Source organism: Myotis nattereri, assembly GCF_964212035.1.
Source record: "Myotis nattereri genome assembly, chromosome: 2".
NCBI lineage: Eukaryota > Metazoa > Chordata > Mammalia > Chiroptera > Vespertilionidae > Myotis > Myotis nattereri.
This window is the reverse complement of record NC_138076.1, coordinates 201411903-201424678: the sequence shown is the minus strand read 5'-3', so window position 1 is coordinate 201424678 and position 12776 is coordinate 201411903.

Below are 12776 nucleotides of genomic sequence, written 5' to 3'. Positions count from 1 at the left end.
ACAATTTCCGTTTCTGCTCCTTCTTTCCAAAGGGAGACCGCAAGACATAGAGGTTACATAAGTCTTGCTGGAGTCAAATACCTAAGTTCAAATTCTGGCCTTTCATACTTTTTAGCTATTAGAGGCCTGGCACATGAAATTTGTGCATGGGTATAGTCCCTAGGCCTGGCCTGCGATCAGGGCCATCTTCCCTGGCTGCCTGCAGCTGGCCCCCAGCCCCTGTTCCCCATTCGCCATCTGGTGATCAGAGCCTGCCGACCTGGGGGGAGGGATCAAGAGGTCAGCTGTTCCCGACCACTTGCCAGCCCCGTGCTTCTCCCCCCCCACCCCCACCCCCACCACAGGTCACCCTCTGTGTGGGGGGCAACCAGCGGGGCGGGGACCTTGGCCTGGCACTGCCCACGTTCCCCGCCACCCACACCTGGTTCCCCATTTGTCATTGGGTGATGGGAGCCTGCTGGTGGGGAAAGGGACCAAGAGGTGGTCAGTGTGCCTCATAGTGACTGGTCAAGGTCGTTCTGGTCATTCCACCATTAGGGTCAATTTACATATTACCCTTTTATTATATAGGATGTGACCGTGGGCAAGTTACTCAACATCTCTGTGGAGGAAAAGGGGCCACCTGCTAACCTGACTAACTCAGAGAAGGCCTGTGTGGCGGCCTTGCAGACTCAACAGACCTAAAGTAACCACAAAGGATAGTCTGAAATTAAAACGTTTTAATTAAAAAACAGTTTATAGTGGGTAGTCATGTCCTAGGCCAGAATCTTCCTTGACAAAGATCAACTCGGATCTTTACTGGGCCTATTGTCTTTTTGCATCTAAGATAACATACCTATGAAATGTCAGGGTAACTTGTAACTTCCCCTTTTCTGGATATGGCACGAGCAAATGTGCCTGTGCATCACAACTGAGACCACAATGTTACTGTTAACATGTTAATTGTTGACTGTTAACTATCCTGTACCCACCTAAGTAAAATAAATATGTGCCTATCATTTTACTTTTATCCAATACCAGAGGTCCCTGCTTCTCCCCTTTTGCTCTCTTCCTTCTCCCTAATCTATCGCCATTGGATTTCATGTAGGCCAGTTACATCTCCTCCTTCAATTGTAATGTGTAAAACAAGATGAAAGACTGCCATTCTCCAGAGCATTATCCCAATATGCTGAGATTCTGCTCTCTGGCAATTATGGACAGTTTGGCTCAAATAAACTCACAAAAATTCTTTACAGGTTTGAATGTTTTTTTGCATTATGTCTCGGTTTCCTAATTAGTCAAATGGAAAAATAACAACAGTACTTACCTCATAGGGTTGTTGTAAAGATCAGATAAGCTCCTAAGTGAGTGCCTACTTTATAGTAGGGGATCGATGTTAGCCACTGTCGTCATTAGTAATAACAGTAGTGTTATTATGGATAATCAATTTTACTACAGTCTTCACATGTCTATTCACACAAAAAAACACTGGTTGTCCATTGCCTCTGATGTAGTGCGTTACAGAACATTTTTATCTCCAAATGGACTTGGAAAATACTATTTGGTAGAAAGAAATGAAGGGAGTTGGAGGCAATAATGTCCTGGGTGGTTTTAGAAAGCAGACATAGAAGGTAGGCTACAGAAGACATCCTCTAACTCACTTTTACTCCCTGGTCAATGAAAGCTCCCTGTCTCCTGGTAGATGACATAGCAGAAATGGGTAGAAATATCCTGCCATTTACCAGCTCAACACCACATTCTTCCTCAGAGTCCTTCCCACAATTCGATTATCAGAAATTCCTCCTGGTATAGGCCAGATCTTTAGCTGATATGGCCGGGATTTAGTGCTGCTATAATTTCATATCTCTTCTATTATCTTCATTAATATTTTAAAGGGGAGTTGGGAAATGAGCCCCCCCACCTCCAAGTGAGGAGTATATATAGGGGAATAATAATTATAACCTGAACATTTTCACTAATGAACTAGACAGACACCTATGAGAAGTAATACAGTCATGTCTACCTTCATGGAAATTCAATCTGCTCACTGACAACATGGAGCAAACAGGTGGAAAAAGAAAATTTAGGTCATGCAAAATGAAAAAGACAAGATGGCTACCTCAGAAAGGATGATTTGAATATAAAAATATGAAACAGGTTATTGGGAACTGTGGTGAAGCCCTTAAAAGATTTTTACTGAAAATGACTACACATGATCACACTAAGAAAAATCAAAAACATGAAAAGTGCCACATCCTACTATATCATACCAGTTGCCAGAAAATGTATGCCCAAAAATACTTGATTCATTCCTTGTTTTAAATTAATACACCCTTATAAGCTAAATTTTATAGTGCAAAATGAAATAAACTTTAGTGATTTTATTTTTTTTCAAGCTAGTGCTCTAATGAAACCTTTTTCACTATTTATTTTAAAATTTTTGTCACCATTTAAAATAGATTTCTCTAAAAAGCAGTCATACCAATTTTGCTCTAGTCATGAGGACTGTATAATGAAATCGGAACCCGAGGACTTTCAAACACAAACCTTAAGTCCCTAGTTCTTGTTTTCAGTCAAGAAATCCCACACAAAATAAGAGTCTTCATTCTTTTTTCTAAACCTCAGAAAACAGTACACATAGAAAATTAGGTACAATGTGTTCAATTTTAAATCATAACAAAGGCCTTAAAACTATGACATTTGGAGGGAACACTAGATCAAACATTATAAAGCGACTTTCCATTAAAATGGTTGTTACTCTATATAGCTCAAATATATATTTTAAATTTGCGTGTTTGGAAAACTCAGCATAGATTACAGGATTAGGGTTCACTCCAGCTTTCCGACTGGATCTAAGCCTATAGCAGAAATAAAGGTTCTTTTTCCCCTACACACACTATCACCATTAACATGAAAAAAGAAGCTAAACAAATCCAGACTAGTAGCTTTGATTAAAACCATAAAGTACACCTTTGTTGGGCTAACTGTATTCTGGGGGCCAGACTTCATTCCACGCGTCTCTGATCCAGATCTTTCTCTGTGGTTGACAAAGAAAGTTTCAACATGGAAATGAAAGTGGGCTCAACCGTTCTCAAGTTCTGAGGAAAATCAGGGCAAGTTTGTTCTTATAAGACATAATTTTTTCAAATCTGAAAACAACCAGGCTCTCTTGTTTCTGGCCCAGCTCACTCTTCTCAGATTTCACTAGAATCTAACCTCTTTGTCAAAAACACCTCCTTCAAGATTCAATACCTAAGAGATCAGCCGAAGGACTTGTATGCATGCATATAAGCATAACCAATGGACACAAGACACCGGGGAGTAGGGGAGGCTGGGGGAAGGCCAAGGGGGTGGGGGAAGGAGACATATGTAATACTCTTAGTAATACTTTAAGCAATGAAACAAAATGTAAAAAAAAAATGATTCTATACCTAAAGCACAATGGCAGAGAGTCAATCCAGATCGGTTCCTACCTGAAAATCCATGACTAATAATGGTAGAAGGTCATGAGTGAGACTAGAATAAAGAACCTAAGGCAAGTATGCTTAACCTGGGGTCCAAGGATAGAACTGGAGAGGCTCATGATCATGGGTGGGGGGAATATGTTACGTCTTTTCTTTTTCATGAGACTCTAACTTGATATTTCACTCAATTATAAATATAGGCAACAAATGAGCAATATGAGCAGCATGTGTAATTTTGTCACCAATAGAAATCACAAATATTTTCACGCCGCAGTATAGTTGCTACAGATACCTAAAAATATCCTTTATATTCATCAAATTCCACAATTATGGTAGTAGTTAACCTACTGCTAGAATTGCCTATGATGATAGTCTTCCTGCCTGTAGATGCCCAGTATGCACCATGGGTAACCAATGATTGAACAACTCTGCACTTCAGGGTCATTCGGTCACCATATTCTCATGGCCTCACATTAAAGTCGCATATTCTCACCACGTTTCTTTTTAGTATTCCCCATCTACAATTACTGGCCAGACATTGAAAGAGTTGAGCCAGAGACTACCTCAGAGTTTAATGTTCTCATTTAAGCTAAGCAATTATAGCCCTATACTAATACTGTCTTTAATGAATAAAATTAACTTTAACAGCTGTATTTTAAATGCATTGTTTTATAATTCAATGTATTAATAAAGAAGTACATATATGACTGTGCCATAAATTCAATATGTCGATAACTGAATATAAATATGTTTTCTTTGTAATTCATTGTACAGTCATGCATAGCTTAACGACAAGGATACGTTCTGAGAAATATGCCGTTAGGTGATGTGCAAACATCACAGGGTGCACTTACACAAACATGGATGGCATAGCCTGCACACCTGGGTACATGGCCTAGCCTATTGCTCCTCGGCTACAAACCTGTACACAATGTTACGGGACTGAATACTGTGGGCAACTGTAAGATAATGGTAAGTATTTGTGTATCTAAACATATGTAAACATAGAAAAGGTAAAGTAAAAAAAAAAAAGGTTATAGAAGATAAAAATGGTTCACCTGTACGGGGCACCTACCATGAATGGAGCTTGCAGGACTGGCAGTTGCTCTGGATGAGTCAGTGAGTGAGTGATGAGTGAATGTGAGGGCCTAGGGCAGTGATGGCGAACCTTTTGAGCTCGTCGTGTCAGCATTTTGAAAAACCCTAATTTAACTCTGGTGCCGTGTCACATATAGAAATTTTTTGATATTTGCAACCATAGTAAAACAAAGACTTATATTTTTAATATTTATTTTATATATTTAAATGCCATTTAACAAAGAAAAATCAACCAAAAAAATGGGTTCGCGTGTCACCTCTGACACGCGTGTCATAGGTTCGCCATCACTGGCCTAGGGTATACTGTAGACTTCACACACACTGTACACCTAGGCTACACTAAAGGGGGGTCAGGGGCTGGGTGGAGGTGGGCAAAGTGAGGGGAATGGGGATATCTGTAATATTGCCAACAATAAAAATCAAGTTAAAAAAGAAAAATATGACATGAAAATGTAAGTATTACTTAAAATATTTTTCCTTCTTCAATAACAAATTACCCTTAGCTTACTTTAACTTTCTACTTTATAAACTTTTTAAGTTTTTAAACTTTTTTACTCTTGTAATAACACTTGGCTTAAAACACAAACATATTGTACAGCTACACAAAAATATTCTTTCTTTATATCCTTATTCTATAAGCTTTTTTCTACTTTAAAACATATTTATTTTACTTTTTACACTTTTTTGTTAAATACTAGCACACGAACACACACATTAGCCTAGAACTACACAGGGTCGGGATCATCAGTATCACCTCTTCTACCTCCATATCTTGTCCCACTGGAAGGTCTTCAAGGGCAATCACATAAATGAAGCTGCCATCTCCTATGATAACAATGCTTTCTTCTGAAATACTTTCTAAAGGGCCTGTCTGAAGCTCTTCTTCTTTTTATTGAAAAATTTTTTTTTATTGATTTCAGAGCAGAAGGGCGAGGGAGAGAGGAAAACATCAATGATGAAAAAGAATCATTGATTGGTTGCCTCCTGCATGCCCCACAATGGGAATCAAGCCCACAACCTGGCATGTACCCTGTCCAGGAATCAAACCGTGACCTGCTGTGTCATAGGTCAATGCTTAACTACTGAGCCACGCCAGTTGGACTGAGGTTCTTCTTGAGGAAGTGTCACTCTTTTCAGAAATATGTCCCTGATGGCTTGCTTGGTTTGTTTGTTGTGTTGTTGTTTTTTTCATTATAGATTTGCTTGTAAGCAGATAATGTACCATAAACATTCCTCTCTATTAACAAAAACCATTTGGTGTGGTGGGGGTAGGGGTTCCATGTTTTCAAACATTTTTAGGAGCTGCAAATGCTTCTGATAAACCCTTCCCTATGGATTTCCTTGGGGATTCCTCTTTTTCTTCTCTTGCATATTCCTTTCTGATGCATCTTCTTCAGCTCTGTATTCCTGAATCAGTTCTGACAACTCCTCATGAGTTAATTCCTCAAGAACCACCTCTAGGAGCTCCTCAATGTCATCCTCATCCACACCTGGACTAAGGTTCTTTGCCATCTCAACCACAGCCTTATTGATTTTTGCAAACTCTTCATCCTTGACAAATCCTTTGAAGTCATGAACAAACCTCTTCCAGATGCCATTTATACACTCCTTGGTGACATTAGCCCAAACCCAAGCAAGGTTTTTTAATGCAGTCATATATGTTATAACCCATCCAGAATTACATCAGTGTCTTCTCAGTGTCTTCCTCAGTTGCATCAATAACCTGGGCAAAGGTCCCCCTCAGGTAATAGGCCTTAAAAGCTACTATAAACTCCTTGATCCATTGGTTGGATCAAAGAGGGGGTGTTAGAAAGGAGAAACACCACTTTGATATTGGGATAAAGATCACCAATAAAGGGAGGGTGTCCAGGAGCATTACCAACAATAAGCAAAATCTTGAAAGATATGCTATTCCCCAAATAAGACTTCTCAATTTCTCTGGCATAGAAATTCATGAGGACAACTTGGAGGAGGAGCTGTGTCATCCATGACTTCCTATTGACTCCATAGTACATTGGCAGTCTGTGCTTATCAATATGCTTGAAGGCCCTGGGATTCTCCCTGTGCCACATCACAAAGGATTTCAATTTGTAGCCTGCAACATTGCCCCGAAGCAAGACCATTGTCCTGTCCTTAAAAGCCTTGAAACCTGGCATTAACTTGGCTTCCTTATGGATGAAAGTCCTTTCAGGCATCTGTTTCCAGAATAGGGAGGTTTCATCCATACTGAACATTTGCTCTGGCAAGTAAATTTCCTACACAATCAGCTTATAGTTTTCAAAAATTTTTAAGCTACCTTCACATCAGCACTTGCAGACTCATCACTCACTTTCACATTACATAATAAATAGTGATTCCTGGATTGTTTAAACCTCCCAGAGCTAGCAATAAATTCCACATAGTAGTCAGGGCCAGCCTTATTCTTTCAACATGGCAAATTAATTTTTGCTTTGGCCATGATCGGCATGACACTGAGCGGGATATGCTTCTGTGTCTGGTCTTTGATCCAGGTCATAAAAAGTTTCTCCCCCTCTGACATTGGCCCATCACAAATTTTTGTTAGTCTCATTGCAGTCAATGAAGCAGATCCTTTAACCACTTCCAACACTTTGTACTTTTTTGTTCTTGTTCTTTTTTCATTGCTTTGTTCTTATACTTCAAGATTATAGCTCTTGTGGAATGGGACATGCCCGACTGGCAAGCAATAACCATCACTGATTTTGCACCTTCATAAACCTTAATCACTTTTAATTCTGTTTCCAGGTCAATTGCTCAACATGGCCTCTTACTGGCAGCATCATCAGTGAATTTTGTATGTTAGAGGCTATGATGAACAAAACAACATGCAATTAAATTAAGCACAAGGAAAAATGATGCAATCAAGAGATGTAGTAAACACAAGTTGTACAAGGTTGTTGCTGGCATCACATAGCATATTGCACTGACTTACAGCAGACATTTTTATAAGTAGAAATACTACACTCTAAAATAATGACATAAAGTATAGTATAGTAAGTACACAAACCAGTAACAGTCATTATCATTACCAAGTATTATGTACTATGCATAATCATATGTGCTATACTTTTAAAAAATATGTATTTTATTGAACTTTTACAGAGAGGAAGGGAGAGGGATAAGAGAGTTAGAAACATCGATGAGAGAGAAACATCAATCAGCTGCCTCCTGCACAACCCCTAATGGGGATGTGCCCCGCAACCAAGGTACATGCCATTGATCAGAATCAAACCTGGGACCCTTCAGTCCACAGGCCGATGCTCTATCCACTGAGCCAAAGCAGTCAGGGCTATGTGCTATACTTTTATATGACAGTCAGTGTGGAAGGTTTGTTTACACCAGCATCACCACAGACACATGAGTAATGCATTGAGCTACTACCTTATGATGGCAACAACGTCACGAAGCAACAGGAATTATTCAGCTCCATTATAATCTTATGGGATGACTGAGTCCGTAGTTGACCTAAACGTCATTATGCAGTGCATAACTATATTTTATTTTATTCACTTAAAAATACTATTCTTCTGTAGCCATTTTGGCTCAGTGGCTAGTGTCAGCCTGAGGACTGAAGGGTCACAGGTTCGATTCTAGTCAAAGACAAGTACCTTGGTTGTAGGCTCTCGGCCCTGGTCGGGTGGCATGCGGGAGGCAACCAATAGATGTGTCTCTCTCACATCGGTGTTTCTCTCTGTCTCTCCCTCTCCCTTTCCCTCTGTTTAAAAATCAGTGGGAAAAAATATCCTCAGGTGAGGATTTAAAAAACAAACAAAAAAAAACACACCACTATTCTGATAAGTGTTTCATAAGTTTCACCAGATGGCCAAAATGATTCATGGCACTGAAAAGATCAAGAGATGCTGACTAACAGATCAAAGGGGGCGGAAATGTTCTTTTTGGAGGGAAATTTGGGCCTGTAGATATAGTCAATTCATCTGATTTAGGCCAAAAAATTGTTATTGAAATTTTATATATATAACTATCCTCTCATATACTTCAAATATAAGCACTAATTTTATTAACCAATGTCACCTCAATAAATTGAATTCAAAAAAAGAAAAAAATCATCATTGCAAACACTATAAGCCAAGGTAGAAATCCTAGAGACCATCCCATTTAAACTTCCGTCTCTAAACACCACCCACCATAGTTATAGAAATGCAAACACCATATTCTTTCATCAATACAGACATTCCCATGCATTTATCCTGAGTCATGCTCAATGCCAGGTAAATTCATTGAATGCTGCCAAAAGCACCAGGTCTCATGTTAAAGCATGGCCCCCCTTTTAAAAGAGACAGTAAATTGAAGAATGCATTTTGAGGCTATTTTGGTCATGATTCACAGAATTCATTCGTGATGTTTACAGGACTGTTTTCCCACCTAACAGGATTTACTGGCTTTTCCTCACAATGTGATTTACATGTTCTTTTTAGTTGTAAAAAACCTTTCCCTCATTGACCTCTGAAAAATGCTCTTGAACCCTCCTTTCCTTGCTCCCTCTTGATAAACCTTAGATTGTGACTTAGAAAGTCCTCAATTGACTATGACAAATTTTCCCATTTTCATGAGTTTTTTGTTCATTTCTTCTTCTCACCTCTTCATCTTATCAGAAACCCAATTCTCTTGAACACACTCTGACTTATTTCACTGGCTAATATTGACGGCATAGATTATGCCTCAAGGAATTTACCGTCAGAAGAGGAAGACAGGATAAAATTTGCATGGCCAAACATGTGAGGATCAGTCAAGATGCTATGCAAATATGGATAATGAAGAGATTGGCTCTGCTGGGGGAAGCCAGATTTGGTTCACAGAGAAGGTAATCCCAGAGACAGATTTTAAAGAAAAAAGCTTGAAAAAAATAGAACAGACACGAAAATTGACGATATAATCTTCTGTACTAGGAAAGATATGTTGAAAGAGATCCAAAATCATCCATGGAGAGACAAAGAGAGAGAGAAGATAGTTCTACATGAGAATCAAATTTAAGCTAATCAATATGTAGTTAGAGAAATAAACTTAATGTTAATCCTGACTCACTCTTCTGGAAACCTCACTAAAATGGCATTGCAGGAGTTTAAGATAGGAACTCACAAGTATAAAGAGAACAACAGAGAAGATGAGAGCAACAGAAATTTGGAAACAAGAAAGCAGATGAGGAGTAGAACTAACTAGCAGGCCAGAGAAAGCTGAAACCAACTTGGCCATGAAGGAAGCCCAGAACTAAATTGATATGGGCTGTAGAATCCCAGAGAGCCTCAGTCAACCCTCAGGTATCCCAGAAAGTAAGTGTGTAAGTGGAGCTAAATATGGGTGAACTGATGGAAAAGTCCAAATAAGAAGTAATATGATTCCTGGACCACCAGCTGGGTGACAACTCTTCCCCAACTTTGGCAGAAAGATGAAGGCTTTCTTTTCTTACATACTGAACCAAGTAGGTCCTGGACATGGGAACACAAGGCTCATTGAAAACTGGAGTGAGATGTGTTACTAAAAGAAAAGAAAGGGAAAATATGGAAAGAGATTACTGAAATGATGCTATTTGATAGCCCCTATTCTTAACTTGGTTCCCAGAACACAGGCAGCCAACCTTTTGCACTCTCAGGCAGGGGATTAAAGAATTTTACTCTGGAAAAGTTGACCCACTGAGGAAAAAATAAATAAAAATTGCAGGTGTCATATGTAATATACATAATACAGGGGTGGGCAGAAGTAGGTTTACAGTTATAATACAAATAAATAATACAAAATAAACTCTGTGTCCTATGCACTCACAACTGTAACCCTACTTTTGCCCACCACAATATATCCGGAATTATCCTTCAAAATGGCCCCTTTATATTATCCAAATATGAAGTACATCATTTAAAACCCTCACAATGAACACAATACAAAGTCTCTCAGCTCTTAAATATAATGGGACTACAAGGTCACCAAACATTTGAGAAAAGAATATAATACTAAAGAGAAGAATAAAAGCAAACAAAAGGCAGAAAAGACACTTGGAGGAAAAGAGCTAATACTGAAAACAGAGGAAAACCTCAAAAATATAATCAATATCTTACATAAGATGAGATACTGTGTTCATAAAAAAAAACACAAGGCGATAGAAAAAAACTCTTAGAAATTACAAATATGATAGAACAAATGAAAAAGTTAGTAGGAAGATTAGAAGATAAACTTGAACCCTCCTAGAATATAGAGCAACAAAGTTTTTACAACATTTTCAACTTAGTCTTTCTTCTGCTCAGGCAGCCTTTTAATGTAAAAGGTCCTATTTCATCTTGTTCGTACATCTTGAATAAGTACATTCAAAGACAGTTCGATATACTTCTTGAATATCATGTAGTTTGTTTCTGACAGAATAGTGATGAAGTCAACAGTCATATTTCTGCTTTCAGCAAAAAATATATTTTATACTGTGCTATGTTATAATTACTTTACTTTCACAGAGAAGAAGGGTGTAAACAAGTTTGTTATTTGTCATTCCTGAGAAATTCACAGCCTTCATTATGTATTTTCCATTGTTGGTAACAACCTAAGGTAACTTTATTGATTTCAGAGAGGAAGAGAGAGGGAGAGAAAAAGAGAGAAAGATCAATGATGAGAGAGAATCATTGATTGACTACCTCCTACATGCTCCCCACTGGGGATTGAGCCTGCAACCCAGGCATATCCCCTGACCAGGAATCGAACTGTGACCTCCTGGTTCATAGGTTAACACTCAACCACTGAGCCACATTGGGCAACTTAAATGAAATGGATATTTTTTCAAGAAAATGTACATTGTGAAAATTAATTTGAGAATAAGTAAAATAAAAATCTTAACAGACCACTCATCATTCAATAAATTGGAAAATATGACCAGACACCCATTGATATAATGAGCTCTTTTTTTAAAAAAAAAAAACATATTTTATTGATGTTTTACAGAGAGTAAGGGAGAGGGACAGAGAGTTAGAAACATCAATGAGAGAGAAACATCGATCAGCTGCCTCCTGCACATCCCCCGCTGGGGATGTGCCCGCAACCAAGGTACATGCCCTTGACCGGAATCGAACCTGGGACCCTCCAGTCCGCAGGCCGACGCTCTATCCACTGAGCCAAACTGGTTAGGGCTATAATGAGCTCTTGAGAGTGGATCCTGTGTATCTCTTCACAACTCTATGTTAAGTGACATCATTTGGTAGCTTGAAGTCTCTCATGATAGGAGTATTTATGTCACAGAAATTGGCAAAGGCTATAAATATGGGCCTTTTCTTTTCAGGAAGCTAGTTGTTGAATATTTGCCAGAACACACCTGGAATTACCTCTCCATCCAACCAGGTCCAGTGGTTTCCAAGTAAACTAGCAAACATTCAAGTTGAAAAATAATTGCTGTATTATATTTCTTAATAACTATACTTACATTCCTTTCCACATAATTGTTACATATTCTTCATTTTACAAGCTCTCTATACTCTGTTTCCAATCCTCCCCCCATTCTGACTAGAATCCTCTCCAATCAGGCTTTCACTCCACTGGAACTGCGGGTGTCAAGGCCATTAGTGTTTGAAAAACTCCAATTATCAGTGTAATGGAAGACATAGTCTCAAAAAGACTCTTATCATATTTTAAACAACATTGTATCATACATGTCCAGAATACAATTAGAAGTCACTAAACTTATGAAGAAGTAGGAAAAACATATGAAGACCCAAAACCAGGAGGAAAAAGTCAGTAGAAGCCTAGAGATGGCACCAATGTAAAAATTAACTGATAAGGACTTTAAAATAACTGTTACAAATATATTCATGTCTTTAAGGAGAAAAGGGGCTTTATTGAGTGAATATATCCAGTTTCTAAAAATTAGAAGAAGTAAAAAGAGAAAACTCTAGAACAGAAAAAAGTATCTCAAATGAAAATGTCACCACATAGGCTTAACTGTAGACTATATATTTCAAGAGAACAGTTAAGTTTTGGAGATCGGACAAAAGAAACTAAACCAAAGCACACAAAGGAGAAAATCAGTGTGGAAAAAAATGAATGCAGCCTCATTGGCCTGTAGAACAATATCAAGTTATCTAATAAATATATAATTGCAATTCTAGAAGGAGAGAAAAGGGATACTGGAGCAAAAAAGAAAAAAAACTTAAAACAAGAGCCACAATTTTTCAAGAAATTCAACTAACCCCAGCCAGATAAACACAAGAAAAAAACCACCCCTAAGTACAT